Below are 16,215 nucleotides of genomic sequence, written 5' to 3' on the forward strand. Positions count from 1 at the left end.
ATCAAGAAAGTACAACACCACCAAAGGAAAATAATAACTCTCAAGCTCCAGATCTTATAGAACAGAAAGTCTTTGAAATGACCGACAAGGAATTTAGGGCAACAATTCTAAGGAAACTAAATGAGATACAAGAAAACTCAGACAACACAATGAAATTAGAAAAATATACAGGATCTGAAAGAAGAAACGTACAAAGAAATCAATGACATGATAAAAAATGTAGCAGAGCTTGTGGAGCTGAAGGATTCATTCAACAAAATAAAAAACACAACAGAGAGTCTAACCAGCAGGCTAGAACAAGCAGAATAGAGAATTTCTGGCCTTGAAGAAAGGCTGTTTGAATCAATACAGGCAGAACACAAAAAAGAATTTTAAAAAATTGAGGAAAACTCAAGAGAGATAACAGACAACCTAAAGCACTCAGGTATTTGAATCATGGGTATTCCAGAAGGGGAAGAAAAAGGAAATGGCATTGAAAACATATTCAATGAAATAATAGAGGAAAACTTCCCAGGTATAGAGTAAGTCACAGATCTTCAGATTCAGGATGCCCAAAGATCCCCAAACTTATTCAACCCAAAAAGGTCCTCTCCAAGACATGTTATAGTCAAATGGGCAAAACTCAAAGACAAAGAGAGAATCTTAAAAGCTGCAAGAGAGAAGTAGCAAATCAACTATAAGGGAGTCCCAATTAGAATAACATCAGATTTTTCATCAGAAACCCTACCAGAAAAGAATGGGATGATATATTCAAAATACTAAAGGACAAAAATTGTCAGCTGAGAATACATTACCCAGTAAGGCTATAATTCCAAAATGAAGGACAAATAGTATATTTCTCAGACAAACAAAAACTGCATGAGTTCACTACCACATGACCAGCCTTACAAGAAATTCTCAAGGGAGTACTGGGTTTGATACCTGAAAAACAACCATCACTGCCATGAATACTCAAGAAAGAACAAAACCTACCAGGAAAACAAAAATGCTAACAATGAAGAAAAATAATAGTTTGCCTATCACCCCCTAGAAACCAACAAACACAGAAGACAAACAGAAAATCAGAAAGAAAGGAACAAAAGTTACTTAAGACATCTAAACAAAAATCAATAAAATGCTAGGAGTAAGTCAACACCTTTCAATAATAACTCTAAATGTAAAGAGATTAAATTCCACATTCAAAAGACACAGACTGACTGGATTAAAAAGATGGACCCAACAATATTCTCCCTTGAAGAGTTTCTCCTCACCTGTAAAGACACACATAGACTAAGAGTGAAAAGATGGAAAAAGAAATACCATGCAAATAGGAATGAAAAATGAGCTGGCATAGCTGTTCTTATATCAGATAAAATAGACTTTAAGTCAAAAACCATAAAAAGAGATAAAGAAAGCCACTATATAATGATAAAAGGGTTTATCCATCAAGAATACATAACAATCATAAATATATGTGCACCCAACACTGGAGCAGCCATCTTTATAAAGCAAACACTATTAGATCTAAAGAAAGAGATAGACACTAATACCATAATAGTGGGGGACCTGAAGACACCACTCTCATCATTGGAAAGATCATCCAGGCAAAAAATCAATAAAGAAATACCAGATCTAAACAACACATTAGACCAGTTGAACATGGCAGATATCTACAGGACATTCCATCCAACAACTTCAGAATATTCATTCTTCTCATCAGCTCATGGAACATTCTCCAGGATAGACCACATGTTAGGTCACAAAGCAAGTCTCAACAAATTCAAAAAATTGGAATTATTCCATGTATTTTTTCCTATTACAATGGATTAAAATTACAAATCGATAAAAAATGAAACTCTGGAAACTATACAGGCACAAGGAAATTAAACAACATTCTACTTAATGACATATGGGTCCAAGAGGAAATTAAAAAGGAAATCAAAAAATTTCTTGAAACTAATGAAAATAATGAAACATCATACCAAAACTTGGGGATACTCCAAAAGCAGTACTAAAGGGGGAAATTTATCACATTAAATGTTTACTTCAGAAGAATGGAAAGATGGCAAATAACCTAACACTTCACCTTAAAGATCTAGAAAAACAAGAACAATCCAAACCCAAAGTTAGTAGATGGAAAGAAATCATTAAGATCAGAGCAGAACTAAATTAAATAGAAACCCCCAAAACAATACAAAAGATCAATGAAACAAAAAGTTGGTTTTCTGAAAAGATAAATAAAATTGACAAACCAACAGCAAGGCTAACTAAGAAAAGAAGAGAAAAGGCCCAAATAACAAAAATTAGAAATGAAAAGGGTGATATTACAGCTGATACCTCAGAAATACAAGGAATTATTAGAGACTACTATAAACAACTATATGCCAACAAATTTGAAAATCTGGGGGAAACAGATAAATTTCTGGACACATACAAACTACCAAAACTGAGGCAAGAAGATATAGAAAATCTGAACAGATGAATAACAATAAAAGAAGCTGTTATCAGAAGTCTCCCCACAAAGAAAAGTCCAGTATCTGACAGGTTCACTGCAGAGTTCTACCAAACCTTCAAAGAGGAACTGATACCACTTCTCTAGGAACTATTCCAAAAGATTGAAACTGAGGCCATTCTCCCAAACTCATTCTGTGAGGCAAACATTACTCTGATACCAAAACCAGACAAAGATACATCAAAAATAGAATACTACAGGTCAATATCCTTGATGAGTATAGATGCAAAAATCCTCAATAAAATACTAGCTAACAGAATACAGCAACACATACACGAAATTATACAACATGATCAAGTGGGATTCATCCCAGGGATGCAAGGTTGGTTCAACATACACAAATTAATAAATGTGATACATTACATCAATAAAAGCAAAGACAAAGACCCTATGATCATCTCTATAGATGCTGAAAAAGCATTTGACAAAATTCAACATTCTTTCATAATAAAGACTCTCTACAAGTTAAGTATAGATGGAAATTATCTCAAGCCATATATGATAAGCCCACTGCCAATATGATCCTTAAGTACAGGAACTAGACAAGGATAATCACTCTCACCACTCCTATCCAACATAGTTTTGGAAGTACTAGCCAGAGCAATCAGAAAAGAGAAGGAAATAAAGGGCATCCAGACTGGAAAAGATGAAGTCAAACTGTCCCTGTTTGTGGGTGATATGATATTATATATTAAACAGCCTAAAGTCTCTACAAAAAAAAAACTCTTAGAGTTGATACATGATTTCAGCAGAGTTTCAGTATACAAAATCAACACACAAAAATCAGTAGCATTTCTATACTCCAATATTTAACATCCAGCAAAAAAAAGTCAAGAAAGCTAGCCCATTTACAACAGCCACCAAAAAAAAAAAAAATACTTAGGACTAAAGTTAACCAAGGATGTGAAAAATTTCTACAAAGAGAACTACAAACCACTGTTGAGAGAAATTAAAGGGGACACAAGAAGATGGAAAGATATCCCATGGATTGGAAGAATTAACATTGTGAAAATGTTCATATTACCCAAAGTGATTTACAGATTCAATGTAATCCCCATCAAAATTCCAATTACATTTTTCTCAGAAATGGAAAAAAAACTATCCAGACATTTATGTGGAATAACAAAAGACCACACATAGTCAAAGCAATCATAAGCAAAAAAAATAAAGCTGGAGGCATAACACTACCTGACTTTAAACTATATTACAAAGCTGTAATAACCAAAAAAGCATGGTACTGTCATAAAAACAGATACTAGGATGAATGGAATAGAATAGAGAACCCCAAAATCAACCCATACACCTAGAGCCATCTGATCTTTGATAAAGGCAGCAAATCTACACACTGGGGAAGAGACTGCCTCTTCAACAAATGGTGCTGGGAAAACTGGATATTCATATTTAAGAGAATGAAACTAGACCTGTACCTCTCACCATATACCAAAATCAACTCAAAATGGATTGAAGAATTAAATATATGTCCTGAAACAATAAAATTCCTTAAAGAAAACATAGGGGAAACACTCCAGGATTAGGAGTGGATAGAGACATCATAAATACAACCCCCAAAACACAGGCAACTAAAGGAAAAATAAATGAGGTTATATCAAACTAAAAAACTTCTGCACAGCAAAAGAAACAATCAGCAGAGTGAAAAGACAACCAATAGAGTGGGAGAAAATATTTGCAAAATATACATCTGACAAAGGATTAATATCCAGAATAAGAACTTTACAGCAAAAAAACCAAATAACCCAATTAAAAAATGGGCAAAGGAGCTTGATGGAGTTTGGATGTGTTGTCACCACCAAAACTCATGTGGAAATTTGATCCTGAATGTGACAGTGTTGGAAACTGATTGAGTCATGGGGGTGGATCCCTCCTGAATGGATTAATGCTCTCCTCGGGGGAGGGGAAATTAATGAGTGAGTTCTCGCTCTGTTAGTTCCTGTGAGAGCTGGTTGTTTAAAAAGACCCTGGCACCTCCTCTCCTCTCTCTTGCTTCCTCTAGCCATGTGATCTGCTGTACCCACCAGCTGCCTGCCACTTTCCACCATGAGTAGAACCAGCCTGAGGCCCATGTCAAATGCAGCTGTCTTAGAATCGTAGGCCAAATAAACCTCTTTTCCTTATAAATTACCCAGTCTCAGGTACTTCTGTTATAGCAACACGAAACAGACTAATACAGAACTAAATAGGCATTTCTCAAAGGAAGATACACAAATGGGCAACAGACAAATGAAAAAAATGCTCAACATCACTCAGCATCTGGAAAATGCAAATCAAGACCACTTTGAGATACCATCTCACCCCAGTCAGGATGGTTAATATCCATAGACTGAGAATGACAAGGGCTGGAGAGTTTGCAGAGAAAAAGGAACTCTCATACACTGTTGGTGGGACTGCAAAATGGAGCAGCCTTTTTGGAAAATGGTTTGGAGGTTCCTCAAACAATTACAAATAGATCTACCATATGATCCATCTATTCCATTGCTGGGAATATACCCAGGGGAATGGAAATCATCATGCGAAGGGTTAACTGTACTCCCATGTGTTTTGCAGCACTACTTATAATAGCCAACAGTTGCAACCAGCCCAAGTGTCCATCATCAGATGAGTGGATAAGGCAACTGTGATATATCTACATGATGGAATTCTATTCTGTTATAAAAAGAAGAATGAAATACTACCATTCACAACAACGTGGATGGACTTAAAGAAAATTATATTAAGTGAAACAAGTCAGGCACAGAAAGAGAAATACCACATGTTCTCACTTATTTGTGGGAGCTAAAAATAAATAAAAAAATAAACACACAAATAAAGTGTGAGTGGGGGAAGAAGACACAACAACCACAACAATTCCTTGAACTTGTTAAGACAAGTGAACAAATATGATGTGGGGACGAGCGGAGGGAGGGGGAAGAGGATGGGTAAAGCGTCACAAAAATCAAGTACCATGTATATTGAGAAGTTAAAATTTTTAAAAAGAGCTTTGAAGACTAAATTAGGTTTATTTATTTTTATTAGTATACAAATGATGTACTAAATCTTGCCAACCCGTATTTCTTTATTCTAAATTAAATTGTTGTACATGTGAATTCACTTTTAAATATTCGATCAGTAACTAAAAGACATGGTTCAAATATGCTTAAATGCCCAACTGTTACAGTTGGGGATAATTAAAATAAGAACTATGGACTCTCATTTTTTAAAAAAAATGATGAAAGGCAGAGAGTGAATAAGAGATTTTTCCTGACCCTCTCCCCATGAAATCTAAGGGCAAAAAATAAATATATATATATATATATTTCTATACAGAGAGAGACAAACAGATATACATACATACGCATACAGAGAGAGTAGACTTGTAGCCTCAGAAGAATATTCATGTTATGCCTGGGAAAAAGCAGTGTCTGAGAAACATGTCACAAGGACAGATAAAGGGCTTTGGAAAAAGCCTGGGACAAAGAGTCAACGATTCTGAGTGATTTAATCAAAACCCATTAAATGTTGGAATGGTGGCTAGAAGAGACATAACTAAAACAAAGCACAGAACATTTTAAAGGCATTTTTTTAAGATAGAGAATGAAAATATTAAAATATTTACAATGGACAAGAAATTCATAAATGGAAATTTTTAAATATAGTAAAAATTTTTACTAATTTTTAGGTCTACAAATTGCATACACGTAAGGTCTGTTTAGTGTGCCGCCTTAATTGTTTTATGTTAACATTCATAATTATTGATGTGAGAGCATTAGGTGGTTTACTCCTTACCCATATCTCCTAATCTTATTTTTTCTCATTCAATCTCAACTCAAACTCTAAGTCGGCTACTTGAGAGTTTCTTAGAAATCTAATCATTATGACAAATATATCTCACATATTTTCTACTTTGAAATTTACCATTATTGCCTTTGTTAAATCATTTCTTAAATCCACCTAAGAAATTTGCCTTGATGAATTAAAAAATAATTATTTTCCACCCCAATTAAGAAACATCCACGTCTCACACTTCACCTGTCACTCTCTGAAAGACATTCATTTGTATTATTTTTACCACACAGAACTTTTATAATCCATGTTATTATTCTCTCAGTTTCATACATAGCATGTGCATATTCTTGAAACTTCATCATATTTTTTGTCTTATTCAGGGTAGCCTTTGTTAACCTAATCATACTTATAATTTCCATGTTAATGCCACAAAGCATATGGTACTTAATAGCATATTTTAATGTCAATAAGAATAGTTTTCTAGTCATTTATGTGAAAGGCTACAAATTCAGCACTCTGTATTATTTTTGTTCTTTTCTGTCTTCAGTCCAATATCATCAATTATAATGGCAGCTTACAAAATCTTGTAAGTGAAATCACTTGTTAAGGGCCTTATGAATCTCAGTGTTTCCAAAGTTTTATGGCTTGCCATTGTTCATGTCCTCTAGCCTAGACTTTTACAATCTAAGATAAGTGTTTTAGGGCAAGATCAGGACAGCATGCAACCTGTCATGACACATTTTAAATAAACTATAAGATGAATCAGGTAAGATTAATATATAAGTAAATATACTCAATTTCCAAAGGGTCAAGATTTACTCAAGACCATGTAAGCAAGTGATGGGAATTAAATAAAAGTCATGTAGTTGGAATCACATAGAATGTATCTCTTCAGACTGGCTTCTTTCACTTAAAAAAATGCATTTAAATTTCCTCCATGTTTTTTCATGGCTTGATAGCTCATTTCTTTTTAGCACTGAATAATACATACTGCATGTATTAGGCTACATACTGTATGATTCCAACTATATGACATTCTGGAAAAGGCAAAACAGAGACAGTAAAAAGATCAGTGATTGCCAGGGGTTGCGGGAACTGAGAGATGAATAGGTGGAGCACAGAGGATTTTTAGGACAGTGAAACTACACTGTATGATACTATAATAGAGGATACATGTCATTACACATTTATCCAAATCCACAGAATGTACAACAGTAAGAGTGTAAACTATGCACTTTGGGTGATTATGGTACATCACTGTGCGTTCATCAGTTGTAATAAATGTACCATTCTGGTGGGGGATGTTGATGGGGGGAAGCCTATATATGTGTAGAGGCAGGGGGTATATGGAAAATCTCTGTACCTTCTGCTCAATTTTTCTGTGAATATAAAACTTCTCTAAAAAATATGCCTATCTATCTATCTATCTTTCTTTCTATCTATTTATCTGAAAGAAAAGGAATGAGAAAGGGAGACATGGCACCCACCACGTTTTCTCTAAATCTCCAAATTCTTTCCACACCCAAAAATGACATTGAAACACACACACACACATGCACCCACTCCTACATTACACACCTTTATACCCTTTTCACATTAAATAAATGTCCCTTGCATTAATTTTATGACATAGTGTGTTAGGAAAGGAAGATGGAACAGAACGCTTCAATACAGTAAGACCTTTATTGCTAGAATTTTATGCAACACCTAAGTCTGAAGAAAGCCACAAAGCTTTGTCAATTTCATCAATTTCTTTGATTCATGTAAACTGCAAGCACCTCTACATTGTGTCAGGCAATGCTCAAAATGGTTCCAGCTGACTCTTCAATGAGCCACTACATGGTCCAAAGCACTGTAAGAAATACATCACAACCTTAACCTCAAGCAATAGAGCTGAATCTGCCTTGTTTCAAATTAAACACCCCCTAAGTAATTGTACTCAAGATTTGAAAAGTTTTTGCTTCCTTCAACAGCATGAACATGAACTAATAGCATTGCCTTTCATAATTTTGAGAATAAAAACCATTTTGGGGACCTAAGAAGAAAGGTAGCCTTCAAGGTGTAGGCCTCAAAGCAAGCAATGAAAACATAAAAGCTGTTATGGTTAGCTTTAGACATCTTAGAGTAGAGAATAATGGTCTCAGCTCCTGTCCTCATTCCTCCTGTGATCAGAGCTCCATTTGCAGCTAATGGGGACTCCTTCGATAGGAGGCCTTTCAGAGGATGTGCGAATTCTGAACAGAATCACAGTACTGAAAAGTTCCACTGAACGTAGACTTTGGGCTGCTCACCACTTGCAGGTTCATAGACAAAGGAGAACAGAGAAACGATACAATCAGCAGGTATTCCAAGAAGCAAGCAGTTCCGAGATGGTATCCAAGTGGCACTATGCAACAGGCAAAAAATACAATCCTCGTGTCATAAGGTTCAAAACTTGGCTACCTTGCTTACCAGCCCTATGAACTTGAATTTGAGAAAGTTTCTTCGTTTCTCTGAACCTGACTTTTTTTTTTTTAACCTGAAAAATGTATGATGATAATTCCTACACTGAGTGGCTATGGTATTATGGTATTATTATGTGAGATAAAGTCTGTGAGAAACCAAGGACAGTGCCAGGCACCTTGAAAGTGCTCAGTAAGTGGTAACTATAAGATGATGATGGTAATGACAATGAAGAAGGAATTGGAATGCTCACGTGTCACAGCTGCTGTTACTAGGACTGTTTATAGCCCAGTGTGTTATGCTGTTTCTTGCCTTGGAGGTTTCACAAACTGTTTCTTATCCTCTTCACCAAAATAGCACCTCATTATTCTGAGAAATTAGCCAAAGCATTAATGTCTCCAGCATTAATGACTTCTCTGAACCTATCTGACCTGGATCCCCTCTTCTCCTTGTCACGTCCATCAGAGCAAAAGGTAGATGGCTGGGTGAAAACCACTGGAGTAGCTGAGTTCTAACATGGGATTTAAAGATTCTTGAGCTTCTACACATTCCAGACACTATGCTAAGGGATGACAATAGATAGATGAATATGGTTACAGGCCATAGAAATGCTCCCATTCAATTTTGGAGTAGCTCCCATTTAGAGCTATACCAAAATTGTGGTAAGAGCTTTAACAGAATTATGTATAAAATTCTGTGAGGACACAGGAGGAAAGAATTAATTAAATCATGGGAATACAGAAAGAGAAGTTTCATGGAATCTTTCAGTTATAAAATAACATCTGAGTTGGACCTTAAAGGGTGAGTACAAAAAGTTCCCTAAAAGGGTCTTACCACAACAGCTTGTCATATTTACATAGGCAGACCACCCCTAAGGAGTGGTGGTGACACAGACAGCTCCAGCTGAAACAATAATAGATTATTCCACTTGTGAGCAAGTAAAGTACAAGGAAGTAGAGGGAAGTAAGTTATATTTAGCCTTCCTTTTGTTCCAAGGATGGTTTTTAATCAAAGCAAGGGTCTACGATGTGAGCACAGATGGCAATTTGTGGCGCTAATACCACTCAGGTGGTGATCAGGTCATATTTGCTTCTCAGTACTGGGATTGTTGGGTGGTTAAATGAATTGATGATTGCAAATTGCTTTGAAAATACACAATGCTGAATAAATGCCATCAATTACTGTTGTTCAATATACGCAGGAGACAAACTTGTCTCCAAACAGAAAGGTCTCTGAAAGATGGCCTATATTTAAAAACATTCAGGAGCTTTCTTTTTCATACCAAAGATAAAATTTTTAGCTAGATTTATTCTAAAGCCATCATAATGCCTAAGGATAATCTTTTTAAAATGCCATTATAGCAGGATAAATCTGAAATTGCTCATAAATGCCACTTACTGGAAACTTGAAGAAAAAAATACATTAAACTAAAATAGTTTTGCCATCTCACTTAAAAATAAATTATAAGATAAAGAAAACCTCCCATGGGAATGGTAGCTGTGATCTCTGAGAGCAAATAAGAAGAAACAAATTAAAGCTATCTAACTCATATAAACATAGAGTTCTTTTAAATGATTGTGGAAGAAATTGCTAGAAGAAATTCATATTTGATTCAAATAACCAACCATTTCTTACTTCAAATTGTTTTCAGCAATGTCGTAAATCTCTAACAACCCTATCCAACACTTACAAAAAATTAAATGGAAGTGAGATTAGTCATATAATAATGGTAATAATATTGAGAATACCTTATGTTGCTATCACACTTCCTAGTTTATAGAGTAAATTAAATTATCTAATCCAGTACTTAAAACACTGAAGTGGATAGGATAGGTGTTATCTTTTTTATTTATTTATTTTTTATTTTTTATTTTTTATTTTTTTTCCTTTTTGTCTCTTTTTTTGTGACCGGCAACGGATCGCAACCCTCAGTGTCGCGCCCGTACCGGACCGGGACCGGCAACAGGATCGCAACCCTCAGTGTTGCCCCCGCACCTCGCTCAGCCAGTAAGCGGCCAGTCTGTATGTGGGATCCGAACCCTCGGCGGGAGCGCCGCTGCACTTCCCAAGCGGCGCACTGTAGCAGTGTGTGACTGGGCCGGCCCAGGTGTTATCTTTTTTTAAAAAAAAATTTAAACAAGCAATTGAGGCTAAGAAAGTTTACAGGACTAGGAAGACTGGAATTCTCATAATAAATAAAAGAGGGGCAAATTCTACAAACAGTATATATAAATATTAATTGGCCAAAGAATCATAAAAATCAATGATTCTCTTAATATACATCATTATAGCATTATAATTCCTACTTAGATCTGTTAAATAGGGTAAGAGTACTAATACAAGAACTTAAGTAAGATACATATTTTCTAATTAAATTAATGATCTGTGCAAATCAGTTAATTTAAGCAATTTATTTCTCAAGCTACTGTCTTAGAATCTTCTGAAGATTCAAGATTTACCAAGCAAAATAAAAGATACTCTCAATTGGGCTTTTGTTAACAGTCAACTTTCTTTAGATCTTCTGTATTTCAATCCCTGTGAGACAATGCTCTCATTACCGACGTCTTGATACTTACACACTGTGTACTATTTTCTAAGTGTAACACAGATCATCTAGTCTAATTTACTCTGTAACATTAATATTTATTTCAAACACTGATAATGAGTTTTAGGGATGTGTCTAACATTCCCCTGATCATTAAATGAAGATTACATCACAGAATTGGGAGGGTCTGCAAAAAAAGGCTAGCGCGCGCGCACACACACACACACACACACACATCAAATCTAGAGACTGATTATCTAAGACATGAATTTTTCCAAAAGGTGACCCTCAATATAGTAAGTGGTGCCTCACACATAGTAAGCACTCAATAATATATCGGTAGTTGGACTGATAGGTAAAGGAGGAGCAAATATTTTTAGAAGAGGCACCAAATCAAAAAGGCTAAGGAAGTGGTAGTTGGAAGGTATGAAAAAAGGATAACAAAAGAGTAACGTAAATAGAGATTAGAAACAGAATGAAGTGAGGCCTGCTAATTACTGATAAGGAGAAAGAAAGAGCAAGAACACTGAGAAATTGTGAATGTGTGGCTTGAAATTTCACACACAAACAATAGAACTTCAAGGGCCTCAATCAATCTAAAAGGGATTCTTTAACATTAATAAATGCAAAAATGTAAGAATTAAAAGAGGGGGAAGCAATTCTTGTTTTAATAAACATAAACAATTCCATCAGAGAGGGAAGGCAGAGATTAATTTTCTCACAGATAAATTTTTTGTACTGTTTGACCTTTTACCATGAGTGAGAATTTCTTTTATTTCCTTTCCTTTATTCTCTTTAGTTATTTTAAAAACTTGCTAACAAAACACAGTTTTTGAAAAAAAAAAGATGTTTAGGTGTTATAGTCCTAATTGGCTGGTTTCTTTATACAAATACACTTACTTTAATAAACTTAAAAAATGATACATTTGGGGGTGAAGTCTGTCATGAATATACCAAAATTGAATCCATAATTAGTTTATTTCACAAAATAACAGACATGCAGGATAGGAGAAATTAACAACTTCAGTATCTTATTGTGAGGGTTTAAGCCAACTTCTTAGGAGTTGAGGCAACTTCAAAGTTAGTTAGCAAGACCATCTTCACTTCTAACAAAAAATTGCAAGTTTGGGGATTCCCAAAGCCATCCTTCTGATAATTTGCTAGTACTCACAGATTTTACAGAAACCTATTATATTCACAATTAAAGTTTATTACAGGGAAAGGATACAGCTTGAAATCAGCCAAGGGAGAAAGGGCATGGGGCAGAGTCTGGAGCTTCCATTGAACTCTCCCCCTGGAGTCAGGATGTGTTGCTTTCCTGGCACTGATGTGTGACAATACACATGGAATGTATCCAGCCAAGGAAGTTTACCTAGTTTTTATTGGGGCTCCATTATGCAGTATGGTTGCTTGATTGTCCACATGATTGATTTCAGCCTCCTGGAATGGATACCATATGACTCAAAGCCCCCATCCTAAATCTTCTGACATTTGCATAACACACTTTTATGACCAAAAAAAACTACACATGTAAAAGTGTGATGTAAAAGTACTTCAAAATATCATACTTGCACTACACATGAAAGTTAGTATTAGTTTTTTTCCCTACAGGCTTTCTTCTAAAAGAATCAGACAAGTCCCACCAAAAAGAAAAAAAAAAAGAGGCACCATGGTATAATTCAATCATACTTTAAAATGCAGAATTATTTTAAACTGATTATTTATGTTAAAATGAGTTTTGTAATAAAATATTATTTAAAATTAAGTAATTAATTAAAAATCAATAAAATGTATCGCAACATGATGACGCAAAATAGCAAAGCTATTTTTATAACTAGCACAATATCTCAAAAGTCCAGAAAAAAGAACAACATTACTGTACAGGACATAATGAATTCAGCATCTTTTACACCTTCTCTTTAATGTCCACCAAGAGGCTACCTTTGGCTGCATATACTCTATTTATTAGCATTCTGTGAAAACTGCTAATTTTTAGGAATGAGAAGGTTGACCTTACCTGCCTGAGAAGAAGTAATATAGAAAACGTGGGAGAAACTTCAATGTAAACATTTAGCTGGGAAGAGTAATAGGAGAGCACTTGCTTTGAACACGTAACTAAAGGGAATCCAAAAATATAAGTGCAAGTTTCAAATCATGCGTAAAAGTATTTTTTTCCTTGGTTAATAGCGTTCTATTAGAGTTAGCAACTTTGTATTGTCATTCATTCCTTTAACCTACATAGAAATGTGATTGATGCTACAGGTTATAAAAGCTTACAACAGCATCTCTAAACGGAGAAGGATGCCACAGGATGAAGTATAAATAAATGCATGGTGGGCTAGTAGACAGTACATGCATGTCTGCTTGGTGAAGAAATGAAAAAGCAGCAGCAGTGGAATGAAATGAAGGACACTCTGTGGGCTGCTTGTGCTATCACTGCACCTTTAGATATGTGGAGTCTGAAGTAGCACACAGAAAGGGGAGAGCTTTAGAGCTTGGGTTTCTTAAAGTCTTTATCTACTCATTGGTCCCAGTCATGAAGATGACACCAATCCAGAAAGCCCACCCTTCCCTGTCCAAAAAATAAGCACGAGACCTAAGCTCAGCTCTAAAATTTGAATCGTGAGCCAACAATACAAAGACCAAGGAGTCTGTCCACTAATAACAATTACATAGAACCCTAGGGCTCCTCTGGTTCCTGTGGTTTCTAGGACAAGGATTTCCTTTGTTCCCTCAATTTTTTGAGCCACTCCCATAACCTTCCTACAGGTCTCAGCAACATTTTCACTTATGTTTAAGTAACCTAGAAGTGGTTTCTCATGCCAGCAAAGAGCCCTGACTAAAATAGGTTCTGTGTCCAAGAATTATAGACAGCCACAGTGCTGACATCTTGGGTCCAGAATCCGTTAAGCTGACCCATGCAATGTTTTCATGTAGTTGACAAGAGCCTCAGCTCTGTAAGAGATCTGGAAGGTAATGAAGACATGGTTTTTCCCTCCAGTAAGCTTTAAATATAGCCAGGGAGACAGAAATTACAAATGGAAAATGATTACAGATCTATGAATAACTAAACTACTAAGAAGAAAAAAATCTAATTTTCTGTACAATAATAGTACTGGAAAGACAGAGAACAAAATAGAACTTCAGAGACTTTCTGAAAGAGCAGGATTGAGTATAGACTAGAATCTGAATCAATCGCCCTGTCATTAGGAATATAAATAAATGAACTCCAATTAAGAAAAACGCCAGTGTATACGTTTAAACAAGAGTAATTAAATCCCACAACAAATGGCTCTGGAGTGGTATAACAAAGTGGGAAGAGTCAGGGTCTCTGTTGATAAAGTGCACATTAGTAACGCAGTTGGTGGTATTCAGTAGTACTAAAAAGTTCCTCATAAATAATCCTACCTCTCTTCTCAACATCATTAGACACACCTGACCCAAAGGGCTCTGCTCCATCGTCAGAAAACAGACGGGCCCAAGGCTAGCATGAGAGGGTTACAGGAAAGAACCACAGGACTGAGAAGGTGGAAAAGAGGGCCTGCAAGAGAAGAGAGAAAGTGATGGGCTTGTCAAATGAAAGGAAGAAAAAAGTCACAAGAGATATAACAATGGCTTAGAAAGGTGGTATTTCACAGATGTCAGAAGTGAGAGCTTTGCCATTGATGCAAAATACCAAGTCAAAAATAGTGACAAATGGAAATAATTATTGTTTACATACATTATTACATTTTGGTTTTTGAAAGTAAGTCAAGCCCCTTAACTTGCCAAGAGGTTTTTTGTTTATTTGTTTGAAGATTCCCTACAGTCATACATTTCCATGACTTGGGGATTTTGTGTATGGCTTGACTGAGGGATGGGCCACTTTCTGGGACATCGATTTACAAAGGTTAAGAACAGAACAGTAAATCTAGGGAGACTAAGAACATTTTACTTACCAGATTTCCTCTAAAGTTGAACACTGCATATGGTTCAGAAGACATACATTGATAAGTAGGGTGACTATATAATTTATCATCCAACATGGAACTCTTTTGAGAGTTACAGGGGTATTATTAATAATTGTTTCAGGACAAGGCACAGACCACATAGATATATAGTCACCTTATTGATAAGGCTCACAGGAAAGGAGGAGGACTAAGCCTCCCAAAAAGCATTCCCCCAAGTGTTAATGGTAGTTAGGACAGGTATTTTTTTTAAGCTGAGTTATTTTGCAGTTCTAGGGCCAGAGCTGCATTGCTCAGGGCAATTATTGGACAGAAAAGATCCCTTCTCTTGTAGCCAGTCCACCCTCAGCCTGTTAAAATATGTTGAACACATATTTTAAAAGTATTGACTTGAAGGGGCACCAAAAATTATTAGTCTGAATTTACAATATCAAAAATGTTGTATTGAATACTAAGAAGAGATTCTAGAAAGGCACAACACTGTTTTCTTTTCTCTAAATTTCTCATTTGCATAACTATGCTTTCCTTTTCCATACAAATATTTCTCCTGGAAACCCTTCCTCAACTTTGACCTCCTTGAGATTTTATCAGAAGTGTCACACCCTCATTTTATTAAGGCCCTTAAATCCTGAAACTACTGTCTAAAGTTCTGTATATATTCACAGCTAAAGCAAGCAAGGCAGAGCCCCTGGGGTCTGTATTTCATTAACCAAAGACAACATTTGATTCTTATCAGGTTCAAACACCACTGAACTAGGACAGATGTGGTGAGTGTGGGCTGAAATCATCCAGTTTGATTACATTTAACCACAGACACTAGGTAATTTCCAAACCAAAACTGGAGTTTTTCTTTCTAGATTTAGCCAAGCAAAGAGATTGCATATGGAAACATACAACTTGTCCCCACAGACCGAGGCCCCAAAGGTCAATCTGACAGCAAAATAAGTCTCTCAGGAGAAGGTTTTAAGCTCCGCTTGGCTCTAAAGCAAGGAAGCGATCACCTTGCAGTA

The 16,215-nt window shown here is 35.8% G+C and overlaps 1 pseudogene; it reads left to right on the forward strand.

Moving 5' to 3' along the window:
- The first annotated feature begins 8,460 nt into the window (after positions 1-8,460).
- Positions 8,461-16,215, forward strand: part of LOC103594587 — a 126,533-nt pseudogene continuing 118,778 nt past the window's right edge.

This window comes from Galeopterus variegatus, unplaced genomic scaffold (genome assembly GCF_000696425.1).
Source record: "Galeopterus variegatus unplaced genomic scaffold, G_variegatus-3.0.2 Scaffold1583, whole genome shotgun sequence".
NCBI lineage: Eukaryota > Metazoa > Chordata > Mammalia > Dermoptera > Cynocephalidae > Galeopterus > Galeopterus variegatus.